This window comes from Acomys minous (assembly GCF_964271855.1).
Source record: "Acomys minous genome assembly, chromosome: 2".
Lineage (NCBI taxonomy): Eukaryota > Metazoa > Chordata > Mammalia > Rodentia > Muridae > Acomys > Acomys minous.
The window spans coordinates 106,720,162-106,745,947 of record NC_140484.1 but is presented as its reverse complement, the minus strand read 5'-3'; the positions used below and the strand labels follow the sequence as shown (position 1 = coordinate 106,745,947).

Below are 25,786 nucleotides of genomic sequence, written 5' to 3'. Positions count from 1 at the left end.
CCACTTGTATATGCAGCCAGCTGGACTTTTGAGATTCTTGGGATTTGATGTTCAGATAAACCAAAGGCCTGGATGAGTTCTTGTTATTTCAGTTGCATTATCTGCTAATCTCCAGGAAGAGGCTTGTTAGGTGGGGAGAAGCTGGGGGCGGTGGGGGGTGCGGGGGAATCTCCCCTGAGGAAACAGAAACAGCCCTGTGTGCCTGAGAAGAAAAATGTTCCTGTACCCCCCCCTCCCCCATGTCAAGACAAGAGTCCCAACTACTCTCAAAATCTTAACACACTTCAGAGTAGAGACACAAGGTAACCCTAAGGAGGATTGGTTCCCGAGTTACTGAAAATGGAATTCAAAAACGATACCTCCATAAGGGAAAATACTCACAATTAAAACCCCAAAGGTAGGGCCTGCTTTTGGTTTAATAACCAAAAGGAGTATGGCTTCTGACAAGAGCTTGGGGAATGTGCCTTACCCTAATGGAATCTAATTAATTTAATCATCTGAGTAACCAGGTAGTTAAGAAAATAAACTAAGTAATCAATTGGAAAAGCGATTTACCATTTAGAAGAAAGAGGTTGTAATACATGTGCCGATAGGTCTCAAACAGCAGATTTCACAGCTTTCTGCGTAAGAAGTGCACACCATAGCTTCACGTCAGTCCTTCTATTTATAAAGCAGAGAGAGGATACGGTGCCCCCTCCCAACTTACTGAGACCAGTAGCCCCCTTATCACAGTTCCTACACTCGAGCTTTTAAAACTGTACCATTACTGAAGATGCTCTAAATGAAACCACTAACTTTTGAGCAATACTCAAAAGTTAGAATGTTGGATGGGTGACCAGCAAACGTCTTCAGAGATACCGCGATGTCGGTTGGGTAGGTCTTCCACCGCAGGTCATGAGTTGTAAACCCCAGTTTCGGCAGCTTTGGAATCATGGGGAGACCAGAAGATTGGCTATCTGATATTCAAAACTCCCTCCTCATTACCATAAACCGCAAGGTTCATTACGTGGTGAGCCACGCCATTGTGCAGGGGGCTGGCAAGGCCTGGTGCAGAGCTCTTCCCTTCTGCCTTTGACAGCACTGAGATGGAACCATGAAGTGCTAACCATTTCATGGCAATTTTTTAAAAGATTCCAGGAGCAGATGGTTCTTTAGTCATTCTTAAAGCAGTGAAAACTTCCAAAGCCTCTCACAGGAGTCAGATTGCACTCCCCAGAACTTTCCTAATCTTTATGGTTTGTATAATCTGACCAAAACACACACACACACACACACACACACACACACACACACACACACACACACAATTTTTCTTCTGCTTTCTGGACAACCAAGTACAGTTGCTACCCTCCTCCCCTGGGGAATAAAACAGATATATTTTAGTTCAATTGGTGACTTCCTGTTAAATTCATTTGACCCCATCCAAAACCTTCCATTATTTTCACTTATCTTAATGTATTTTTAAAGTTTTCATTGTGCATATTTGTCATCTGCAGTACTCTGAGCAGAAGGTTGCTTTTCTCTGTGTGTAGAAGGGGTGGTGCTCCTGTGTAATCTAGCCCACACACATGTATGCAGAGGTCAGAGGTCAACCCCAGAAACGGTTATTCATGTGCCAAGCACCTCATTGTATAAGGATATTTTCATACAGTTATATATTGTACATTGAACTTATTCCTCCCCATGCCCTTCTACCCTTTTCTCACCCTTCCTCCACTCCCATTTGTCCCTTTTGTTCCCTTAAACAGCTTTAATTCTTCATTCCTCTCACATATACATACATGATTTTGTATCTGTATTAAAAAAAAAAACTAGGAGCCAGAAATGAGAGAAAATAGGTATTTATTCAAGACTGGCTCAATGCACTTAATATTGTTGTTTTCAGTGGCATCCATTTCCTTGCAAATGGTATAGCTTTGTTATCCTTTATGGCTGGAAAAAAAATCTTTTGTTTATGTATGCCACATTTTCCTTGTCGTCCACAGCAACTTCCTGTGCTAATCAGCTTCCACTATAAGCACATCCCTGAGATTACCAGCTTACAAAGAGGAAGGTATGTGTGGGCTTACACTTTCAGAAGTTCCTGTTCATAATGGGCCTGAGGATGCAGGCCAAGAGAGTATAGCAGAACCAACGCACTCACCTCCTCACTTGAAAGGCAAAGATTAAAAAAAAAAAAAAAAAAGTCTGGAGTCCCAGAATCCTTCCTGAGGACACCGCCCTAGTGATACAAAGACAACCTAGGAGGCACTAACCATTTACGTCGCCCACTTCACAGTAGCACCATACTGCAGAGCACTGGGAGATACTTAGGATCCAAAGAGAACCCCCTTTTTCCTATTGACTCCTTTTAGACACGCTTCTTTGTTCTCTTTGTTCACTGGTCTCAATTTCTTTTGCTTTGTTTTCTTTTTTTGTTTGTTTGTTTTTTTGTTTTTTGTTTTGTTTTGTTTTGTTTTGTTTTTTGCTTTGTTTTCTTTCTTCCTTTGGTTTCCAGTGTCTGTCTTCGCAACCACAAACAAGTGTTTCCTCGGTTGTAATGCGTGTAGGAAAACACACTGCACTCATCCTATTATTAAGTAGCTCTGACACTTCAAACTCTTTCCCCCATGTTGAAATTCCTAGATCTGGGGCCCAAGGGTATTTCTAATCCAAGGAAACTCAAGTATCTGTATTTGAAAATATTTCTTCCAGTTGAACCAAACAGGCCTCCTCGCTTTCTCCTGTGTGTGCTGCGCAGAGCCCTAATACTTCCTTCACAGTGTACCCCTCAGTCAGCAAGCCACTGTCTTTTTCTATGTGATGCTGATGGGTTTGCTGGATCCCCAAGCTGAAATTCAAAGTTGCTTGCTTAGGCTGGTGATGTGACTCAGTTGGCAGAATGCTTGCCCCGCATGAGGAAGCTCTGTACTTTATATGCAACGACACACGGTGGTACACACTTGTAATCTAAGCACCAGAGAGATAGAAGCAGGAGGATTAGGAGTTCGAAGTCATCCTTGGCTACCGAGTGAGTTCACAGCATGGAATACATGCCTCGGGGAAAAGAAAGTTGATTTCTTAAGTCCACCATTGAGAAATATGCCCTGTATATTCCCCCGAGGGCATTTTGTTGTTGTGGTTTGATCATGTGATACTGCACATACTATTGCTCCCTGCTTTTGTCTTTCACATTTCCTCTTATTCTAAACAGCAAAGATATCGTTGCTATATCACAAATTGATAATTTGTAGTGCAAGGAGTTAGATATTCATTAAGACGATTACCAGCCACACTGCTTCCACGTTTTATTAAGAGAAGATATGAAAGAAAAATCATCATACATGTACATAAGAGCCCAATGTAGGAGACTAGGTAGCAGCTACAAAGGAGGAAAGATGCATGCAGGATGTCCGCTTAGATTTTTTAATTAGCACATTAAGTTTCATTGTGGTATTTTCCAGAGAGCTTTGTTTCTGTTGATTCTCCACCCACTTTCTCTTTCATTTACGCTTCTCCATGTCGTGGAAATAGAATCAGAATAGAGGTCCATTACCAGATGTATGAATACAGAAAACAGACATGCAGGATAAAATGGAATTCTAGTCACCTGTGGCAGCCTCCCTTCCCTTCTTAAGAAAATTCATAGTTTGGGTGCAACAGAAAGAAAAGGAGCTGGAGGAAAGGAAAAGAAATGGGAAGGCAGGAAAGCCTGGGCCAGCAGCCACCCTGAAGGGTGCTGATTTCACGTAGGGCCATTTTCCTCCCTACTCACAAACCATAAGGTTCATGTGCCCACAGTCATAATCCTCGTTAGACGATGCTCTGAATGTCAGGGGTCTCCTAGGGAATGGGACGCTGATGTATAGTGTCCTTCAATAAGCCAAAGCCACCGCCTCTGGAAAAGTAACAAATTCATTGTGGTGTTAGATTTAAAATGTTAATTAACCATACAGACATTGTAAGGACTAAGTGTCGTAGAATTTAAGTTGGATGAGAATAAACCAGATGAATGCCTGTTCCAAAGTGTACCTCTTTTGATGCTGAAGTCAGTACTTCATGCCTTTAACAAACTGTCTAGAGCTGGGCGTGGTGGCGCACGCCTTTAATCCCAGCACTTGGGAGGCAGAGGCAGGTGGATCTCTGTGAGTTTGAGACCAGCCTGGTCTACAAAGCGAGTCCAGGACAGCCAAGGCTACCCAGAGAAACCCTGTCTCGAAAAAAACAAAAACAAAACAAACAAACGAACATTAGAAAGAAATATTCTAAACTGCTTTTGGCTATCAGCCAGTTTTGTTTGTTAGCAGGGGTAGGAATAGAACCCAGAGCCTTCTGTATGAGGCAAGGCCTCTGCCTAGAACCTACATCTCCAGCCCTTATTTTTTTTTTAACTTTTGTTCTATATACCTCAAATCAAAAATATTGGCTCCCCCACTAGCTTTCCCAGCAGTTGAGCCTAAATCTTTCTTCATGTTTTTAGTCTTGAGACATATTTCTGTGATCCTTGACAATCTCAATACAGATCTAGTTGCTCTACGGACACTAAGTGCTTAACTCAATACTTACTGAATACCTTTACCCCAGACAGCCTTTTGCACACTCCATGGCAATTTAAAGAATGCACTCCAGCAGTATTGCCTGTCTCTCTATCCAATATTCATCTCCGCATTTTTCTTATTAATAGACCCTTGAACTTGTTGCTAGTAGCGAAACTGCATTCCCTCAGCCTTCCATCCAAAGGTAAGTAGCTTTGGGATCAAGTCCTTGCAAATAAAACATCAACAGAAATTTAAGGGCTGGGATGCGGGCTTAACTCCACAGGCATGCTTTTCTGTTTGCTCTTCTTCCTGACTATAGTGTAGCTAACGAGGGCTGCTGAATCTCAGCAAGTCACTCTGCAGTTGTGTGACACAATCCCACGTTCACATCCAGAGAAAAAAGGCCTGTGTCTCTTTCAATTGCGTGGGAACATTATTTTATGGGGGGAGCATATACAAATCAGTCAAATCCCTTGCTTGTTGAACTTTCTCTGGTTTGGAGACAAGTGTGAATCCTAAGTGGTACAGTCAATGTGTGTGCATGGGAGGGGGTGGGAATATTGTATTGAAATTGTATTTGTGAGGGTGCATTCTTCTGTATAGCTAATGAATAGATAAATAATCTTTAACGTCTGTTCCTTTGTATTTTATACACACATATATATGTACACATATATGGATAGAAAGTTAGATAGATAGATAGATAGATAGATAGATAGATAGATAGATAGATAGATAGATAGACAGACAGACAGACAGATTGGGCAGTATTTTGACATCTTCACCATAAGAAGTTCTGTACATTACCATTAATGCTTATTTACCTGAATAACTGATAAATTTTTATATTACAACAGCTATAAACCTAACAGAGTTTAGCAGCTCTATTTCCCTTGCACCTTTAAATTGCCATCTAACAAAATATGGCCTACTGATTGTGTCTTAGTAAATTTTTCTTCAAACTGGAATTAAGGCATATGGTTTGCATTAAAGTCTTGCGGGAGGGGTATGGCTTAACATTTTTTCATAACTTATCTGATGAGTATAAAATATTTAAAAAATATGAAACTCCAAAAGTCCCTCAGAGGAGGTTGGCAGAAAAATGCCTGAAGGATAGTATTGTCCTTCCTTCCTTCCTTCTTCCTTCCTTCCTTCCTCCTTCCTTCCTTCCTTCCTTCCTTCTTTCCTTTCTTCCTTCCTTCCTTCCTTCTTCCTTCCTTCCAGTGGGTAACAGTAAAGCACACAGAGGGAGGCCAGGAAGCAATGATTTCTGGAAATTGGCCTTGGAATCCCGGGAAAGGAGTCAGAGAGGGAGGGAGTTCAGTGTCCTTGTGTTGATCAGGGTGTCAAAGCCACCTCTAGGCCCTGAGGAAGAATGAAGGCTCAAGGAGACCTCTGAGCTGCTCCCTCTTTGACTCCCCCAGTGGTCCCTAGGCTCTATTTAAACACCTCTGAATCCCAAATGTCCTCTGGCCTGACTCTCCAGAAATCATTGCTAATGTCTTCTTTGAAAATGAATTTTTAAAAAAAATTGCAAGGGTTCGCACTTCTGGTGGCCTTGTTTGCAAGCTTCCCTTTTTTTCCCCCCTGTGCCCTGAAGGTGGAAGGGTGCTTTCTCTGCCTTTCAGATGCCCGGGTTTGCACTTGAAATGCTAGTTAACCTTCGCAAGAAAATTATTGTCAGCAATAAATATTTACTTTTCAAAAATATCCTGAGGAGACTGGAAACAATATGGGCAAATCTCTCTGGTACTGTTTTTTCATTTAGAGATGACAAAAAGTCCAGGGAAAAAGTGACAGTTTTAAGGGCTTTAAAAATATCTAATGCTTTAGGTTGGAAATTGGCAGGGAGCCAGGCCCTGTCTTAAAGGGACAGGCACTTTATTATACTTTCTAATTCTTCCAAAGTCTGTCTTCAGGATATATGAGCTGCCTCTAATATGAGTACTCTATTCTCATCCTCTGGTGGTATACTCTGGTCTCAGCTCATAAATTGAAAATTGAGGATCTGTAAATCAGGACAGACTATTTCAGAGAGCCATTGTGAATTCCCAGTCAAATCTTCCAGTTTATCTTAAATATTTCATCTTAATGTCACCTTAAGAAAAGTCTTTCATTCGAGTAAGTTACAGCATCAAGTTCTAGCCTGATTACACTCCTCTGCCGCCTTTCTGCCAGGAGACAGCTGGACAGCATGAGTGCCATTTGCACCAACCTATTACTGGACTAACAGAGACTCTTTTTTTTTTCTTCCTTCCAGACTAAAGATTATTTTACTATAGACAGATATAAATTAATGACCTGGATGTGGAAGGTCTACTAGCTACTTTGTGAGAAGGGGGGGGGGCAGCAAAAAGGATGTTTTCCCTCTATCACTTGCTAATTATATTTCTATTATGATTTGAACATAAATGTGCAGACAAATGTCTTGAATGTGCTGAATTCTGGGGTGGCTGACTTCCATTACAGACTAAGGAATTAGTAGCCAAACATCTGTTGTTTAAAATTACCTTTATACTTCCTCGGTAGATTCATAATAAGTACATGAGCTTCAGCAAACACTGATTGCCCTTGAATAGTTTTTTTTTAATTGCTTCACTCAATCCATTTTCACTAGAGCCCCCATTCAACAGGTTCAATGGAGTTGAGGGTATTTCCAAGTCTATTTGTTTATACAGGGATCAGCATATCCCACCCTGCACTGGCCCACGAACAAGCCTGATGTTGAATTTCCTCATCATTTGATCTAGCATTTAATAACCTGTCAGTTGAAAGGACTTTAAATAAACATTTTCTTCTAATATTTAATACAATTCAAGAGTGTGTGCCCTGGAGCCAGAGATGAATAGACAAGAGTAACAAGACTCCCACTTCAGTGATATATATGTATTTCTACACATTCTAATCCTTTTAGTCCTTGAGACTTACAGGCAACAACCTTGGATCCATGAGAATCCAAAAATAAATAAGGTAGTAATGTACTGTATGATTTAACTTCCTGTACAAGAGCCTGTTAATTGCTGTTCTCAGCTCACTTCAGTCACCTCCCACCTACAGTCAACAGGGAAGCTAGGCACAAGGCCATTCTATTTTTACCAAAATGACTTGAGATTAACCTGACATTAAACTTGAATGTTTGCCAGGTGTCTTGTTTTTCCTCAGCTGAGAATCCCAACTAGGTCAAGGCTGGAAGGATGGGTTAAGTAATGGGTCCACACTGAGCTAACTAGAGGATAGAAGGCCAGCCCGACAGCTTGCATCAAATCATAAATTCTCAAAGGCCTGGGGTTGGGATAGACACCATTCATATGTGAACTGGTCCAGGTATCAGATGATGATGAGGAGGCAGATTCTTGGAAAATCACAGTGCTCATTCCCACCCCCAGCCCCTTACCCCTAAATCCATTCAGCCTCAAGCTAGCACAGCTGTGTCAACTCCATAGTGAGCAGAAGATGCAATTTAGCTTCCACTCTGAGCCCCTGATCTGAGTAAAGACTTGAACTAGAGGGAAGATTACAAAACACAAGCTAGCCCAAGCCAGAAAGCCAACATTTTGAAACTGGGCTATCTTGACAATGTCATGGGCCCTGTTTCTATGTAACCAATTCACACAGGAGTACATACATATACTCTCAAGAATCTAAACCTGACTTAGATTTTAGACGTAGATTTTCATGTGTTTTGAAAAGTGAGATGCTGGGCACTCACTTTCCCAAGAAACTAAAACATCCTGCTGATGTCATCAGAAGATATGGTGTGTGTGCATGCCTTCAAATGAAAGAAAATCATATAAATCCAGGGGTTTTTGTTGTTGTTGTTGTTGTTGTTGTTTTGGGGGGTGTTTGTTTTTTGTTTTTGTTTTGTTTTGTTTTGTTTTGAGAAATCGCCATAAGTTTCTTCCCACCCTGCCTTCTCACTATTGGTATTTGAATTCCATGCTGACAGGAGTTCTTAAGTCCCTGTGAGACTTTTTGACAAACTTCTTTTCCTTAAATGGGGCCAATGACCAAAAGAAAGGGGACAAAATAAAGAAAAAAAGAAAATGCCTCTGGAAGTGACAGTTCTTCATCAGACCAGAGTTGGCACCTGACACAGAGGAGGTCCCACTTGCCCCATCTGTCACCTGGTTACCACAGAGACCCCTGCAGTTCATCTGTACTTAGGGAGAAATACATGTTTTACAATTACCCAAAGCAGCTCATTTTGACAGAGAAGTTAAATGTAATTTCAGTTAAGCATATGGACTATAAGTACAGCCCATAGTAGGGGGCTGAGGCAGGAAGAGCAGAGGTTCAGGGCCAGCCTGAATTATATAATGAGACCCTGTGTAAAAAAGAAAATCTTTATATATACATATATGTATATGTAGATCTATATAGATATAACTATGTTTATAATTTTAAATTTGACTTAAAAAGATAAAGTATTATTATTCAAATAAACCATAAAATGTATGCAGTCTAAATTATAAAATTATTTAAACAAACCAAATGACTTACACACCCATAGTTTATCACATAGATAATTCTTATAATGTTTTAAGTTGATATGATCTTTTCTCCTTCGGCATGTGGTCAGATGTCTTCTACCCCCAATCCTGACTCCAAAAGAAAGAACAGGACACATGATCTCTGTCCTGCTCCCTGTGCGCAAACACCAAGAAGCCCCATCCTGTCACTAGCAACTTATAAAGTGGTTGCTAGACGAGGGGAAATCATATAATTACGTTTTAATTAAAAAACAAATCATAAAGAATAAAGGAAGAAAAAAATAAATGAAGCTAAAGAATGCTTTTCCCTCAAGGATAATCTGCATAGGGACCACTCACTCCTCGAAAGCTTTCATGGCTCACCAGCTGGGATTAAAGCTAATGCCTTGTCAGAGCCAACAGCCAAAGCCTGAGAGAACAGCTGAAAGGCCGGACTCCAGCCTTCCCTTTCTCGAGTATGACAGGCTCCATTTAATTAAATACACCATAGATTAAACCTGCCAAAACATTGGGTCTGTAAGAAGAGTAAAATTATGAAAGTTTAGCATTAGAACTTTGGAAAAGACCTTGAGCCCTCCTACACTGTTCACCCAACAGAAATATGTTCTTTATCTAGAAAAGCACTCAGCCTCGTGGTTGACATCAAGGATGCCTTTTGGGATGAATTTTAGGCAGCAATGGAGATGAGCTTGTCAAGCCCCTTTACTCCTTCCTCAACCTCTGCATCTCTTTGACATTTTCATAATAAAAACAGACGAAGATGCCGTCCTTGAACTTTGAGATGGGGCATGCTCTCTCTTCATTATGTTCTTTGTAGTTGCCTATCCTCTTTTGTATGTTAGGCGGGACCAAGTAAAGTTGCACAAACTCCATGTTCCTGCCAAACTTACTGTGTGGTTGTCACAGACCAACTTCTTCCTGAGAGACACCGTAGTTTTCATCATTTAGAGATTGATTCAGTGGGTGAAAGTGTTCTTTCTGTGTCAGCGTGAAGACCCGAGTTTAGATTTCAAAACCCAAAGAAAGAGTCAGGTGTGGCCACATGCACTGTGGTAGTGCCAGGACTGTGAGGGCAAAGAAAGGGGACTCCTTGGAATGCTGGCCCCAGACCTAGTATATGGTTTAGTGACAGCTGCTGCCTCAAAGAAATATGGTGACGGGTGATAGAGCAGGATGCCTGACATCTTCCTCTGACTCTGTGAGCCTGCTTTTAGAGATGCACACATCCATATTCACATCCATACACATGCACATACACCACACTCACAAATTTACCTATGTGCTCACAGGCACACACGCACACACAATGGCTTTAAAACTCAAAAGTACCTTACATCAATTCCACCCAGTGCCTCCTGTAACGATAAGCTAAGTTACTAGTTCAATGTACCTCAGCAACAATCCATGAGCAGAGAACTTATCTGAACCATTTTATTAGGCTGCTCCTCGGCAGGGAAGAGCAAAGGGCCTCACAGATGCAAAAACTAATGGCCAGGCAGAGAACAAAGAGGGTGCGACCAGTCTTGCTTACTAATCAAGAGCCTCTGGCTGCCTGGGCTTGGTATCTGTCTCATACCCACTGGTCAAAGTGTTCTACCTGGCTGAGTTTAATTTGTTATTTATGTCAGCTTTGCATATTTGTAAGGTTCAAGGGTTTATTGCCCCGGCCTGACCTTGGCAAGTTGGAGTTAACATGTGGTTTCTCTAGTAGCAGTTTCTTGCCAATAAACTTTACTTGAAAGAACATGTGTGATAGATTTTGCTGGTGATTAAAAAGACCATTTCTCTATGCCCATCGTTCTTCAATTCGGTTTTGAAGTCCTATCAACCGTCGCCTCTGAAGTTAAAAAAAAAAAACAATAACAAGAAAAAATCCAAAATGTTGTTATTCTTTAAAATGTATTGAGGAGAGTTTCTGTACCTTGAGCAGTAGAGTGTCGTTTCATTTTCAACTCCTTGAAATTTTCCCTTTAGCCTGTTAAGGCCAGTTAACCAATCCATCTTTTAATGGTTCATGACATTTGGTAAATAGTTTACTCTGGGTTGAGTGGATTTTTAGAGTTTGCTTTGCAATTTCTAGCTGAGAATTGTAAAAAAAAAAAAATCATTCAATGAGCTTCATTTTGCTAACAGTAGGCTGTTAGTCAGCACAGTTAGTGGACATCAGCCTGCACAGGGTAGACTTCCTACTGTCATTGGAAGGAGCTACTTCCTGGTACAACCCGTCAACGACAACCATTCCAAGTCTTGTCAAGTGAAATCCCAACTACCACAGACTAGACTTTGGCCTCTAGGAGCTACAGCCGTATCTAATGAGCTGATCTGTCCTAGTCTGCTTGAAACTTGCTTTTGCAAAGGGAAAGTTTTTAAGTTCCAGGAATGGAGTCAAGTGAACTAAGATATCATCACTTGACCTATAGCCCCTTGTCTCCCAGGAGACGTTTCGAACTACCTTATCTCCAGGTAAGATCTGGGGACATATGAAATATAAGTGCTTCCTTGGAGACCTAAGAGACAGAGACAGTAGTTTGAATCTATATACATTCATTGGACTATTCACTGGAGTGCAAAGGAACACACAGTTTCACCTTAGCTATGGAAGCAGCTGTCAGCACAACCTTGGTCACATCCATTCATTTCACAGCTATAAAATGAGACGCAGTCAACAGCATCTTCAATATGTTGGTCTCTTTCATTTTCTTTGTTATTATTTTTTCTTTTTGATGGGTTTGTGCTTTTTTTTTTTTTTAATTTCAAAACCCTACAGACTTTGAGGTTTGAGGCCACAGAAGAGTGTTCATTGTGTCCCTAGTAAAATCTGGAAGGAAGCAGTGGTCAGATTTGCCTGCACAACAAGAGAATAGACTGACAGAGCCCCTGAACATCAGGGTTGTTGGTGGATCAGCCATGTTCTCCAGGAAACCTGAATGGGAACCAGGACACAAGCATGTAGACACGAGTCCTCCCAAAGTCCTTCCTTTCCTCAGATTGCTGTCCTTTGAACACATGAAGATGGATTATGACATATTACATCTTACCATCTTAAAACAAGAGTAAAAGTTAACGCTTCTGGGAGCAGAAAACAGGATGGAATGCATTGAGATATTTAGGACATGAATAGGATATATATGTATGTATACATATCTATTATGTATAACTTGGATTAATTTTTTAAAATATACCTGTCATATTCAACATCTTTTGTCTACCTATATCCACAACTAAGTGGAACTAAGAACAAAAAAGGTTGGAGGCTGAATTGTAACAATTAACCAATGGATCTGCATTTAATTCCCACCCCACCCCCAAAATGCTGCAGGTGTTTTCAAGGAAAGTTTTCTTTTATCCCAAGATTTCCAAATGATGTGGGTCAGCTACACTTCACCCGGAGGACTGAGCGTCTCCACCTGTTTGTCTCTACAACTTAAACACTTACAATCTTCCTGTGCTTCCTTTCTTCTTGCATTGCCTGTTTCTATGGGTCCAATTCAAGTGCCATGCAAACAGATTTCTTCAACAGAGCGAGCCCTCTACCATAGGAGTGCGCATTTGTGCATGTGCAGTCCCCCAGGCAATCGTGCATGCAGGAGAGGTGGGGTGACCATGGTAGAGACATGAAGAGCTGAATGTGAATTGGACCGTAAGTGCATTATTGAGGGTTTATATCTTCCTTTGAAGTATACAGCATTAGCCACTGTCAGAGAGAAGATACCAAGCCAGACAGTAATTGCAATAATGGAACAGACAAATGGTCTATGTCCCCATTAAAGTCATCAACACCTCTAATTTTTGAAAGGGGCTTGTTTGAAATACAGTAATTGTGATTATGTTGTCCATAAAGGCTATGGGTGATCAGCAATTGTCTGCATGCCCAGTGTCTCTCTAGCTCCTTCTGGACAGAGCTAACAAAATCTGAATGCTAAAGCACAATTTATTTCTGAACTGTCTTAGAGAAAGGGTGCTTCATAATGTTTAAAAGTTGAATGTGGCATCATGTAACACTTTCCTTTGTAATATTCTCTCTCTCTCTCTCTCTCTCTCTCTCTCTCTCTCTCTCTCTCTCTCTCTCTCTCCCTCTCTTTAGGTACACGACAGACAGCCTTTATTCAGAAACTAAAGAGTATTGGTCCATCTTCCCAGTGTCCACTAATCTTTTGCATGATGATGCCTCCTCCAATTCTTTTTCTTTCTTGATAATCACGTAAGCATGTGTGCACACCTATGAACATAATACACTTCTGTTTACCCTATAATGGTGTTTTCTTTTATCTTTTTTTCTCCCTTGGCACTTTATAACTGTGTTTCAGTGAAGTCATAATCAGAAAACAATTGATAACATCTACAGCACTTGTGTAGAGGCTGCCTCACAGTTGAATGTTAAAAGAAAGTTACCTTTCTAGAGCAAGCCTTGACAGTGTTTTTCAGAACCCAGAGAGCCGAACTCTTCTGATAAGTATGCTTACTTTCATGAAGACAAAAGGACCGAGATATCTCAGTTCCTCAGAGAGGTCAGTAGGCGCTGAGAGCAGACTGTGTGGAGTAGACAGTGACATTCTTAGCTCACACTGAAGGGTAGGAACGTTGAGGCAGAAGGGTCATCACGTACTGGATATAAACACAGAAAATAAAAATAATTAAAGTGACACCAGCTTATTATAGATTATCTTTCTTCTAAGCAGTTAGCAGTTAATCTAAAAATAACCCACACTACCTCCTAGAAAAATCACATTGTTAAAAAGGACCTTTCATCTCAATTCCACTGACCTGCCCCCAACCAACACTCTTACTTTAGTCTTTAACAAGATCCTAGGCCATTGAAACCCGTACCCAGTGACATTTATGGACTAACATGTTACTGTTTAATTATTCTCCACATCTTCCCAGGTTCCTCTCCTTTCTGGCTTAACCAGCTTTTCTTACCATGAGTAAATATATAAAAGCCTACTGTTAAAACACTTAACAGGCCTTCTCTGTCAAGGCTGTGAACTAGTGTCCAGTCCATTTGGAGGCCGCTCCTCTTTCTCTTCCTTTGTTTAAAATATGCTGACCACACAGTGACCTCGCCTAACCCATCGGTTGAAAATTACAACCAGCCACACAAACAAGCAGCTGGGGTCAGAAGGAGCAGGGTCTGCTAAAAGTTAGTAATCATACATTAATTCCCTGACATAATTAATCAAAATGAACCACCGTTATCTAGCAAGAAACCTTTACCCTATTACAAAGGGGTCAATTTGCGAACCACTTGAGCCTGGGAGTTTTGTACAAATAGCATACACCCTTCATCCGGGATGCCCTAAGTAGGGAAAAATGTCTTTGAAGTCTCAAATCTACTAGATTTAGATATAATTTCATCAATCAAGTTAAAAGCCTGCCTCCCTCCAAAAGGATTCCATGGAGCTCCGTCCACCCGCTCTGTTGAGTGGTGACTGAGAATCCATTTGTAAGCTTTTTTCAGTCACAAGTCAACGAGAGTGGATCTGACCTGACAAAGGAGCCAAGAGTTTATCAAACTGAAGAGGAAGGAGAGAGATTTGTGGAGGAACCCGTTTCCCACTTGCAGGGGCAGTCGTAAATTGGCTCTGCGTTATGCACATAAAGGGGTGTGTGCTTTCATTTTCAAGATGACGCCTGCCAGGTGTTTAGCATTGAGATTTACATGGTGTAGGCATGAAATATGAAGAAAACAAAAAAAGAAGAAGAATTAGATCTGTTGAACAGAGGAAAGCATGCGTGCATGAGTGTGTGTTTGCTATAGTGTGTGTATGTGTGTGTGTGTGTGTACACATTGAAAGCACTGTGGAAGCAATGGAGAGGGATGTATATAGATATCTAATTGCAGGAGATGTGAAGCAGTTTTTAGACAGTATGCCTCTCACCAATTACTTCAGATAGCTCCAGAGACTGAAGGAGCTCACGCCTCCCATTATGCCCTCAGTTGGTCTTGTTACATCATTAATGTACTAACTTATGACAATATTAATAGCCAAGGACAGATCCTGGGGGGGGGCATCCTCGGTGTTTTGAAGGGATGGAGCATATCACACATTTCAGAATGTGAAATTGACCAATTTCTTAAATTGAAAAGTTCAGAAAGACACTGGCATTGGCCATGATCACCTAGGAAATGGATCCCCATAGAATGACCTGGACTTAAAACTTAAATCTATTAGAAACAGATGTTCAAATTCTTCCTCTGTACTGTTTTTCTCTAGGTTTCAATAAAGCACCCACTCATATTGGATATTTCAGGAAATTTGTTCATTTCCATGGGCTTACCAGATACTTTCTGAGCAATTCATTAGTATTAGGAGAATAGCCACATTGATCGATAGATGTGAAAACTTAATATCTGCTTGATTTGTCAAGCCAGTACACACTTGAAGGCCTTATAATGTATTTTCACTCATACTTGAATGTGACTCCATTTTGCAGATATAGAAGTGGAGGCCCAAGAATACACACTTGACAACTTTACAAGATGTAGAATTACCAAAGAAAGGAGACGCCTTCAGTCATGTTGCTCAGGGACTTTCAAGATTAGGTAACTTGATTTGGGGAAAATCTACCTGAAGTGTGGGTGTCCTTTCCATAGCCTGGGGTTCCGGACTGAATCAAAAGAAGATAGCTAGTAAGGACAAGCATTCATCTCGGTTTGCTTCCCCACTGTGGGTGCCACATGACCAGATGTCCCAAGATCTGGCCACTGTGACTTTCTAGCCGTGATAGACTGTGGCCAGAGTATAATCAACTGGACGCCAAAACAAACCCCTCCTACGTTGAGTGGCTTTTGCCAGGAGTTTTGCTGCAGTGACAACAAGATAACCAATATGCAATCTGATGGCTGAAGAGGCCTTCGGATCCATTCCAGAAACTCTCCTAACTAACCCAAGCCCACCACTCCAAGCTATTTTGAGAACAGGCAACATTTGTGTGCCAAGTTCACTTCCAAAAACAATTACAGTAATATGTTCAAAAATAATTTTATGTAGAGAATGAGTCAAAAGAACAAGCAGTAAAACATCCTCAGAAACACCCTCATTTGGCTCTGAGTATAACCCATGCCTAATCATGGAGAAATCACTAGTATGCTTCATCCAGTCATGTATTGATCTGGACTCAGGAATTCTTAAAAACCAATGCTGTTTATCCATCTCAAGCTTCTTGTGCCCTTTGGCTACTGCTACTCTTTCTTAGGGCTCCAAATTCCTGCTCCCTTTAACCTGGAACTTTTTTTTTCCCTTACAAGACTTAGTTGGCTTTCTTTTCCCCCACATCCTTGAGGTCTCACCTTGAATGGACCAGCCTCGGCAAGGATGTCTGGCTTTATGGCTGAAAGCATCCTTCCATCTCTACTCCATCCCAACACCTCTCAGATGTGACACAACCAGCATATCCTGCTTTGTTTCCATGATTTAGCACAACACAAAGAGAGCATTAGTCATTCCATTATGTTACCATCTCCTCCCTAGCCACACACACACACACACACACCTGCCAATCCTCTGTCTTAAATATCAGCTCTTTTGACAGATAAATCTGCCTTCACATTCTTGACTTTGGTGGACGAGATTATATTATCGCCTAAAGTAAAGAAGGTCTGATTTTTTTCATTTGCATCTTTACGAATAACAGAACTCAAGACGATGTGCCACAGTGTTTTCTTTATGTCCAGTATTTATAAAAAAAAATTAGCCATGCTCCTGCCACCTGAGGACCTGGGTAAAGGAATGAAGAGCTCTGAAAGGAAGGTTGTTTACTAGTGTTCATGGGTGAGATGAAGAAAGATCCCCGATGGCTACGGCCTGCCAGTAGGCAGCAAGGACACTAACTCCCATCTTTTGGCCTGAGACACATGCTTTTCAATTCTCACATAGGGAACAACTCCTCGGAAGTAGGCTAAGTCTAAGTACCACACACTCCTCCACCTGTGGCCATCAAATCACCATGAAAACAAAGCACACTGAAACCATCAACAGTAATACACAGTGGTATTTAGTCATGAGTTCCATCCTAGGAAGAGAAAAGCAAAGGGAAATCACAGCCCTACCATGGTAGGCAGCAGATTATTACCAGGTATCAAAATCAAGAATGAACTATGTGATAAATTAAAAAACATGCCATCTCCACCCAGTAGCGGCCAGCTTTGCAACTGTAGTGGATTTATAGGCAAGACTATTTTCCTTAAACAACCCAGGGGTTCTTTCATTTTCTGTTGTTAATATGAGCTGAGCGAGAGAGCCTTGGAGTCAGGGGACAGGTAGCAAGCATTCATGAGCAAGAATGGCACATTGCCTCATGAACCCCTGCATGACCTTTCTCTATAAATGCCCTGAGCTCCACCATGAAGAAAGCTTCTGTGAAGTACTCTTCACTCTGACTTTGAAATATCCCACAAGTGTGGAGGCCTCCACTGCCCAGAACCCTTCTTTCCAACTCCTTCCCAGGAGCCCAGGTTTCAGCTAGTGCTGGGCTTCCATCAACTGTGGATGGTGGTGAGCAGTCTCTGAATCCCCATTTTCCACCTTGGCTAGTGAAGCTAATGACCATCCAGTAACCATGTTGGCCTTTAAAGCCACAAAGACACTTTGCTCAGGACATGAACTGGGAAGAATCGGCTGTCCAGACAGTGAAATGGATCCAAATGGGCCAAACTTATGCGGCTAGCCATGGGATAAGAGAGACAACAGAAATCCTGTGAACTGAGGATTCAGTCTTGTTCATATCAGGAACTCCCTAAGACTACAAGGCAGAAAACTCGATTATTAAAAATCTGCAAGGGCTTCACATCTGGAGACACACTCCCAGTACAGTGGATATGCAAGGAAGAAAAAAAAATCTGCAAGGAAACTTGAAAATTACTACTATTCTCAAGGAAGATACAAATCTAGGCCAAAAAGTCTACTTATTACAGCCAGCTCATTGGAGCCCTTCTAAAAATTCTTCATCACATGCTCACCCTTAACAAGGAGTAAGGGAATTACATTAAGTTAAATTTATATCTGCTCTAGTCTCCCACTGAAGCACTTTATGTTTTTTTTTTTTTAACTAACAATCTTGGGTATTTGTTTTAAAAGTCCTTAAAATCAAATGTATATTTTTATGTATACAGTTGGAGAATTCTTGGTCTGAAAAGAACTTAATAATACTACACAGTGATGGATCTGTCTTTTAGAAGGGTATTGGTACAGCTTTGCTGAGAAGAGTATGCACACCAAAGGATAAACGCCTCCTAGAGGCAAAGGTTTGAAGACTCCCAGCGAGTGCCAACAGTAGCGCCTGAGGCTCTCCAATCAGACCATGCCTCTTCCTACAGAAAGAGACATGGGAGTTCTCTCTCCAACTCAAACTGCTTGAGGTCACCAGCTCCCCACCTACTATCTCTTGCACCCTGAAGTACTGACAAGGCTCCCTACCCTCGTCTTTGCCATCTGTAAAATGGGGCCAGATTTTGAAGACCAGAGGGCTTGAGTGTGTGTCTGACAGGTGGAGGCTATTATATGATCCTTTGAAGCTTTACCCGCCACAACTGCAGTAGTTTTCAGTTCTCCGAATTGTACATTTGTCTGAGTTGAATTCAAGTTCTTACTCTCCTGGGCTACATCATCTTGCTCTAACTGTTCGCAGATGAGGAATTTGGATTTAAAGTTAAGCCACAGGACCCAAAGGGACTTCTTCCTAGCAGAAATTGGCTCCAGTTATTAAAAAATCTCCCTCCCCACCCACGGCAGCTTTACCCAGGCAAGATTGTATGACACCCCAGGGTGTCCCAAGTGATCTCCAGAGATAGTGGGGAATTTTCAAATTATTCTTTACAAAAAGAGAGAGACAGAGGAAGAGAGAGAGAGAGAGAGAGAGAGAGAGAGAGAGAGAGAGAGAGAGAGAGTTTTTAAAGCAATACATTTGGGTCTTAGAATTAGTATATATTCTATAGGGACATGACTCTTTGGTTAGGTGACAGTACTATAGAATATGGAAAATAGGGTGTCAAAAATCTCAAAAGAGTAGGGAGCCTAGAGTTTTGAAAGGCTGTCTTGGTTTTTCATTGCAAGGACCTCCTCTCTGTGCAGTGTGGTAGATCAAAGAGAGGGTGTAAGAGGCATAAAACACCAGAAAAATCCAAGGACTCGTCTCATGCCTGTGCATAATTGAAAAAACAGAGACCCTCATTTTTCTCACGTGAAGCTGTGATTGTCAAGGTGAAGGTGAATGGATACAGTGAATTCAGATCAGTTCCTTCTCGCTCTGGCCCAGGGCCTTGGTTCAGAGTTCTTCTTAGAGTCCATCCACAGAGATAGTTTCAAGCCCCGCTTACCAGTGTCTAGTAAGACCTCAGGCTAGGCACGGACTTGGAGCTTCTCTCTATGGATGTGTAGTCCCCTCTCCCTTGCCACACACTGCCCCAGATATTACAGACATCAATTTCCTAATTAAATTTGGGAAAACCATTCAAATGTCCCTTAGAAAAAAGATTGGTTCCAAAGATATAAAATTTTAAGAAATGATAATGTACCAAATTTAAAGTGAAGACAAAACATGAAGATATCGGTTGGTATATATATATATATATATATATATATATATATATATATATATATATTTAAAGCTGTAGTTGCTGGGTGGAAGAGAAGCAGGGGGAGGGGAAGGAAAGAGAGAGGAAGAGAGGAAAGAAAAACAAACTACGAAAGAAAGATCTGCTCCTCAGTCACAGTCATAGGGGAGGGGAGTAAGGGGAAAAATGGGAGGGAGGGATGAATGGGAGGATACAAGGGAGGGGATAACCATTGAGATGTAATATGAATAAATTAATAAAATTAAAAATAAATAAATAAAGAGAAAGATCTGCTTTCCGCCAAAGGTTGGAGGATTGGGGGATGGGGTGTCTCAGAAGATAACTTGGAGACCCCCTCAGGAATTGTCCACCTGTGTTTTGAGACAGTTTTTTTCACTGGCCTAGAACTCTCCTTGTAGGCTAGGCTTGCAGGCCAGCACCAGGAACCTGCCTGTCTCTACCTCCCCAAGGCAGGGATTATCACCCAAAGGCAAGCGAGCACACCTAGCAGTGCTTCAGGTCCTGTTGCTCTTCAGACAAGCATTTTACTAAGTCCTGTCCCCAGCCATCCTATTGATACTTTGTTAATTGCAGGGGCAGTTGTTTCAAACAATCACTGAGGAAAAAACATCACTAATTCTATTTTTTTTTAAAAATCCACTGAGAGTCATTGTTTTCTAACTAGAGACCAAGAAAAACCAGCAAGAACATATATTCCTTTGTCAAAGACAGAAGCATAAGTCTGATTGATAAGCATACACTGTATTGTGTCAAAGATGGTAGGAACAACAGAAATCTTGGAATTCTTAACTTCTCAAGTGCAAAAACAAAACAAAACAAAACACCAAAAACAACAACACCACCAGACAATCTCACACTAAAATCACTTATTCCAGACCTAGTCTGTGGTGGAATTTCACAAGAAAACCCACTTTTGAGGGAGGATGAGCAGTAGCCAGTAAGATGGGATCAACAGTGCCTCCGTAGTTATGAAGAACACGGGGCTTGGTCTCCCACAAAGCTTGGCTGGGCTCACTCTGCATGAGCTGGGGCTGCTCTGGGACCACCACATATTCTTGCATTTCCCCCTCTCCCTCCACAGCCAAGTCTCCAGCCTTCCTGGTTTGTGTCACAAGTTCAATTAGGCTATTTAGACACCTTGGACATTCAAATTCTTTGTTTGTGTATGTTTAAAATCAAGGCGGGGCGGGAGGGAAATGTCATGGAAGGCTACCAAATCCATGTAATTTACCCAAGAAATGAGTCTACTGGGTAAATACATACTGGGGGAAATTTTAAAGTCTTATTTATTTACTTTACACACCTCGGTCTGTGGAATAAATAAATACTGGAGCTGGGCACTCTGTGTTAAATCACCTCATGAAAATGTATGTGGACAGAAGGAGATGTGTCAGAAGGTTCCACCTCCCACCCTCTCGGTGGGGAGCCATTTACTTGGGGTGCAGAGAAAGGGAAGCAAATGGAACCATTTTATGGGGGTAATTACCTGCTGGCATTCTTCACCCCAGCCACTGCACTCGCCACCCCATCAAAGTGCATTTAGGATCAGCATCTGAAACTTCCCACACTTGTCTCCTTTTCTTTACAAAGGCCGGACTGCGCCAAAAAACCGTGCGCTTTGTAATTTGTTCCCTGCTCTCTCCGTCCCCACCACCTCTTTCTCCAGAAGGCATCAAAAGATTTCAGCCGGGTCGGAGTAAGTTGCGCAGGTTTTTACAAGGATGACTCTCGCAGTCCGTGGCTGGCTCTTTGTTCTCTTGTGGAGACCTGGGAGCAAAACCCTTCAGACACTTTATTGATCTTTCTCCCCCTTTGGGCTCATACATGCTAATTGTACCTCTGTAGCAAAAACAATCTTATTATCATGTTAATTAGTGGGAGGGCTGTTGGGGTTTTCCACTTCATTACCTACTAATTTCAAGATAAATGAATCCACAGGTTACTGAGTAAATAAGGTCACCTATCAGGCATTGTAAACGTGTTTGTAAACAGGGCGGGGAGGCTCTAAGGAAAAGTGTTTGGTTTTCAAATAAGTGGGCTGGGTGGACTTGGTCTTAGGAAGGAGGTGGGTGTCCCCGAGGTGGCCTTCTTTCGGAATTCATTTGTGGTGGAAAGGGAGCCTTCGGGGTCCACCTGGCGTCCCACTGAGCCATTTCCTCCAGGGCTTCAAAGGGCTCTTTGTCGCTCCATTCACTCCAGGCCTAGGGCTTTGCCCCGCCAGCAGTAGAGAAAGCACCAAGTGAGGTTTACCCGGGGAAGGGGGAACTTTCAAAGGGGGAGGTCGGTAGGGGGTGGACCACAAATCACTATGTTCTGGCCTTCTCACCCTCTCTGGCAATTGGAGTTTTTCAAGTCTTTGGATTAAGTGGAAGAATTTAGTTATGAGGGAAAAAAAAAATGAGAAAATGAACCTGGACCCAAAGCAAAAACATTAAAAAAAAAAAAAAAAGCAGGTTTCATTAAGACACGGGGACAGCGAAAATGATAACAAAACAAAACAAAACAAAAAAACCCCTTGGCCCACTATACTGAAGACTCCAAATAAAAGCGGTGTGGTGGTAGTGATGCTGTGGGAGATGCTCTTTACCTTTTTGAGCGTGACTTTCCGTGGCCTGCCATCTACAAACCAAAGTACTGTTTTGCCTTCTGATTTGCCTTTGATTTGTAGGAAAAAGGGAAGGGGGATAAAAAAAGAAAGTTTTCTATTTTTACCTACTCAGTGTTCCCGGCTGGAACCCTGTGTGTTCTATTTTTTTCGTGGGCCCTCCAGAGGCCACACCTCCAACAATCTAACTGCCATCTGAAATGTTGAATTCTCCCTTCTTATTTTTTTTTAATTAAGATAATAAATTGGTCTTAAATTATCCTTGAAATCAGACCAGTGTTGATTACAATGGGGCTCACGCTGTGACAGCTCATGATGATGTTATTTTTATTCCTTTTCAACGAGATCTTAATCTCTCCCTGCGTGTAAACAAATTGTCACAGTAACCTTGTGCTCTAATCTCCCAGTCAGTCGAAGACCTATAAAGCATTGGAAGATAACAGATCAGGCAAGATTTCATCGGCTCCCCAGCCGTGGGACTGGCCTTGCCTTCCACAGGCTGGGGCCTCTCAGCATTGAAGGAGAAATGACACACTTTGAGTTATTCCAGGAGAAGTGGCACAGAAATCTGTGGAAACAATCTGTGTGGCCCCCGTCTGGAGTTCTGAGAATGCCAGGTCAGGTCTCTCATCTGGGGAAGAAACACGTGCACCCTAAAAAAAAAAAAAAATAGGAAGAGTCCCCCAAGGAAGGGACTGTTCAGGAAAATGGAGGAAGAGAGGGCCACACAGAGCAGGACGCCAAAGATACAGATGTCAGAAAACATCCTGGAAAAGGAGGAGGAAAAAAAGAAAAACGAAAAAGGCAGAGGGGAAGTGAAAGTGGGAAGGAAAAGCTAGAGAAAAACGCTCAACCAATCCAAGGAGAGAAACCCATCGCACAGCCGCTTCTGTGACAATAGATTCCCTGACTGAGGGAGGGAGAAAGAGAGAACTTTCCTGGCTATTACAAAAGTCAACTTCCTGGCGGGAGGTGGTGGCACACACCTTTAATCCCAGCAGAGGCAGAGGCAGAGGCAGGTGAGTCTTTGAGTTCGAGGCCAGCCTGGTCTACAAATTGAGTCCAGGACAGCCAAGGCTACACAGAGAAACTTTGTCTAGGGGGGAAAAAGTCAGCTTCCCATATCACCCAACAATAAAGAACCACTGCCAGTGGCCCCACCTGGAGAGCCCTGGCTCAGAGCTTTTTGCTTCAAAATTAGTTAAGAGGCCCCTCTGATGCTACCACAGTCCCTCAGAGTGGTTTTGGACAATCGGGAGCCAGGGCGGGGCTCCATGACTGGAAGGTTCTCTTTCAAACCTCCTAGCACACAGACTCCTGCATAGGCCAGCCACAGCATGGGGGAAACACACTTCTGCCACTGAGACCTGTCCTGTGTGAGCTTCACAGCTCTTCTAGGTAATTTAACTGAAAATGATAGACCGAGGCCATTTATTGGGTAGGCATCTCTTCAGAGTTTGGGAGAGTTTGGCCACCAAAGGGGTGCTTCACACGAGCCAAGTCAGCCTCTGACTTTCCCAGGCTTCTTAAACAAATTTTTTTGGGGGGGAAATAAAATTAATATCTTGGAGCCAGGCCTTTTGAGGGAAAATGTCATAGGCTCTAGTCCAATTGGTTGGCCTTTGACATATTAGAAAGTGGGGGAAAATTGTAGTGCCCTTTTAGGGTTCCTACTGCTGTGATAAAACATCAAGTGCAAATGCAACGTGGGGAGGAATGGTAAATTTCATCAAACGCGTTCAGGTCACAGTCTGTCACTGAGGGAAGCTGGGCCAGGAAACCGGAAGCAGGAACTGAAGCAGAGGCAAGGGAGGAATGCTGCTCACTAGAATGGCTCTCCTGGCCTGCTCAGCCTGACTTTTTATACATCCAGGACCGCTTGCTCAGGGGTGGCACCGCTCACAAAGGACTGCGCTCTCCCACTCTAATTACTAATTAAGAAAATACCCCACAGGCTTGCCTACAGGCTAGTCTTATGGAGGCATTTTCTCAGTTCCTTTGTCTCAGATAACTCTAGTTCTTGTCAGGTTGATAAAAACTACAAAACAAAACAAAAAGAAACAATAACTAAAAAATAACAGGCCAAGCACTAATTTCTTAACTATTGCCAAGATGAGACTAGGTTAAATAAAATGTGTAAAGTTGTTGTCAGCAAGTAAAAAATAATGCTTTTCTAATAAATATGTACTCTCTCTCTCTCTCTTTCTCTCTCTCTCTCTCTCTCTCTCTCTCTCTCTCTCTCTCTCTCTCTCCTCCCCCCATCACACACACACACACAAACACTAGCATGCACACAGACACACACACAAACACACACACACACACACACACAAACACACACACACACACACACACACACACATATACACATGCACCAGAAACCAGGGAACCTAAGTTCAGTCCTTTGTCAGAAAGCAATGTCATGTGTCTTAAATTCTGAGAAAACCTAGTTTGCGGAGGCTGACAAATAAGTAGAAGAGATCCCACCTGGCATTTTCATGTGTTCTGTAGTAAATCATGCCACACATTGGGAATTTCTTCCTGGGTCATGGCTTCCTCTTCCTCCAGTTTGTCCAGAGACTTTCTTCCTCCTTAGGAAACACTGGCTTTTATAATATTAGGTGATGTTTAAGTACCTGCTGAGTACTAGTCTGCTTAATTTTATTTTTCATTAAGTCAAAGGATTTGCACATAATTGGTTTCCCTCCGGGCTTCCATACCCACCTGTGGTTAGCAACCACAACTGGGACGTAGCTCCAGACAAAGGTGCTTTTTCTTTTCTTCCTTAAACAAAAATTAAAAAATATTTGTAGGATTACATTAAGTTATTCACTTGCTTCATTTTTTCCCACTTTAATAGTTACTGTGCTTTTCTGAATATAGGGGTAATGTGTTCGTTAAAGAAAGTTGGGCAAAAATCATATTTTCTACTATTTATTAAACACTTGTTATTTGCAAGAATCTTGTAAAGCTTATGCCTTGCAGGCATATGCCACTTAATCTTCATAACAATTCTGTGATGTAAGTAATTTGCCCACAACCACAGAGTTGTAAAGTGACAGTCAGGACTTAGAGGCGGATTTGTCTTTCTCTGCAGGGTATACCTGGCTTTTATCCCTAAATGTCATGTAGCTGTAATGGTTGGAGAGACGAAGCAAGAAACATGCAGTTACATGGAGAAGGATCTTAAAATCAAACAGTTCTATTACTTAGCAACTAGATGAGGACATTTCTTTCTGCAGGATATTGGGGTGTGTATTTGAGCCATACTGACTGAGGGCATAAATTATATATCAAACCTAAGGTCCTGGCCATACCACTTCATTAAAAAAAAAAAAATCAAATTTGTATCACAATAGGGATGTGAGTAAGTTTTCTTCCTCCTCTTCCTTCTCCCCCTCCTCCGCCTCTGTTTTATCTTTCTGTTTGGTTGGTTGATTGGTTTGGTTTGGTTTGGTTTTTCGAGTCAGGGTTTCTCTGTGTAGCCCTGGCTGTACTGGAACTCACTCTGTAGACCAGGCTGCCTCAAAATCTGTCTGCCTCTGCCTCCCGAGTGCTGGGATTAAAGGCATGTGTCACCACTACCCAGCCTGTTCCGTAA

General features: G+C 42.0%; 2 long non-coding RNA genes across 2 annotated transcripts in view; one reads left to right on the top strand and one right to left on the bottom strand.

Annotated features, from left to right (window-relative positions):
• Positions 1–3,780: 3,780 nt before the first annotated feature.
• LOC311581776 lies at positions 3,781–24,739 on the bottom strand. Its single transcript, XR_014773892.1, has 3 exons — positions 24,673–24,739; positions 13,400–13,612; positions 3,781–3,877 (listed from the first exon to the last, which is right to left on the bottom strand). It is a non-coding gene; the product is annotated as an uncharacterized lncRNA (long non-coding RNA).
• LOC311581769 overlaps positions 11,160–25,786 on the top strand; it is a 55,065-nt gene continuing 40,438 nt past the window's right edge. Inside the window, exons 1-2 of the long non-coding RNA XR_014773888.1 lie at positions 11,160–11,470; positions 15,443–15,551. This is a non-coding gene — a long non-coding RNA (uncharacterized lncRNA). The remainder of the gene's footprint in view (positions 11,471–15,442; positions 15,552–25,786) is intronic.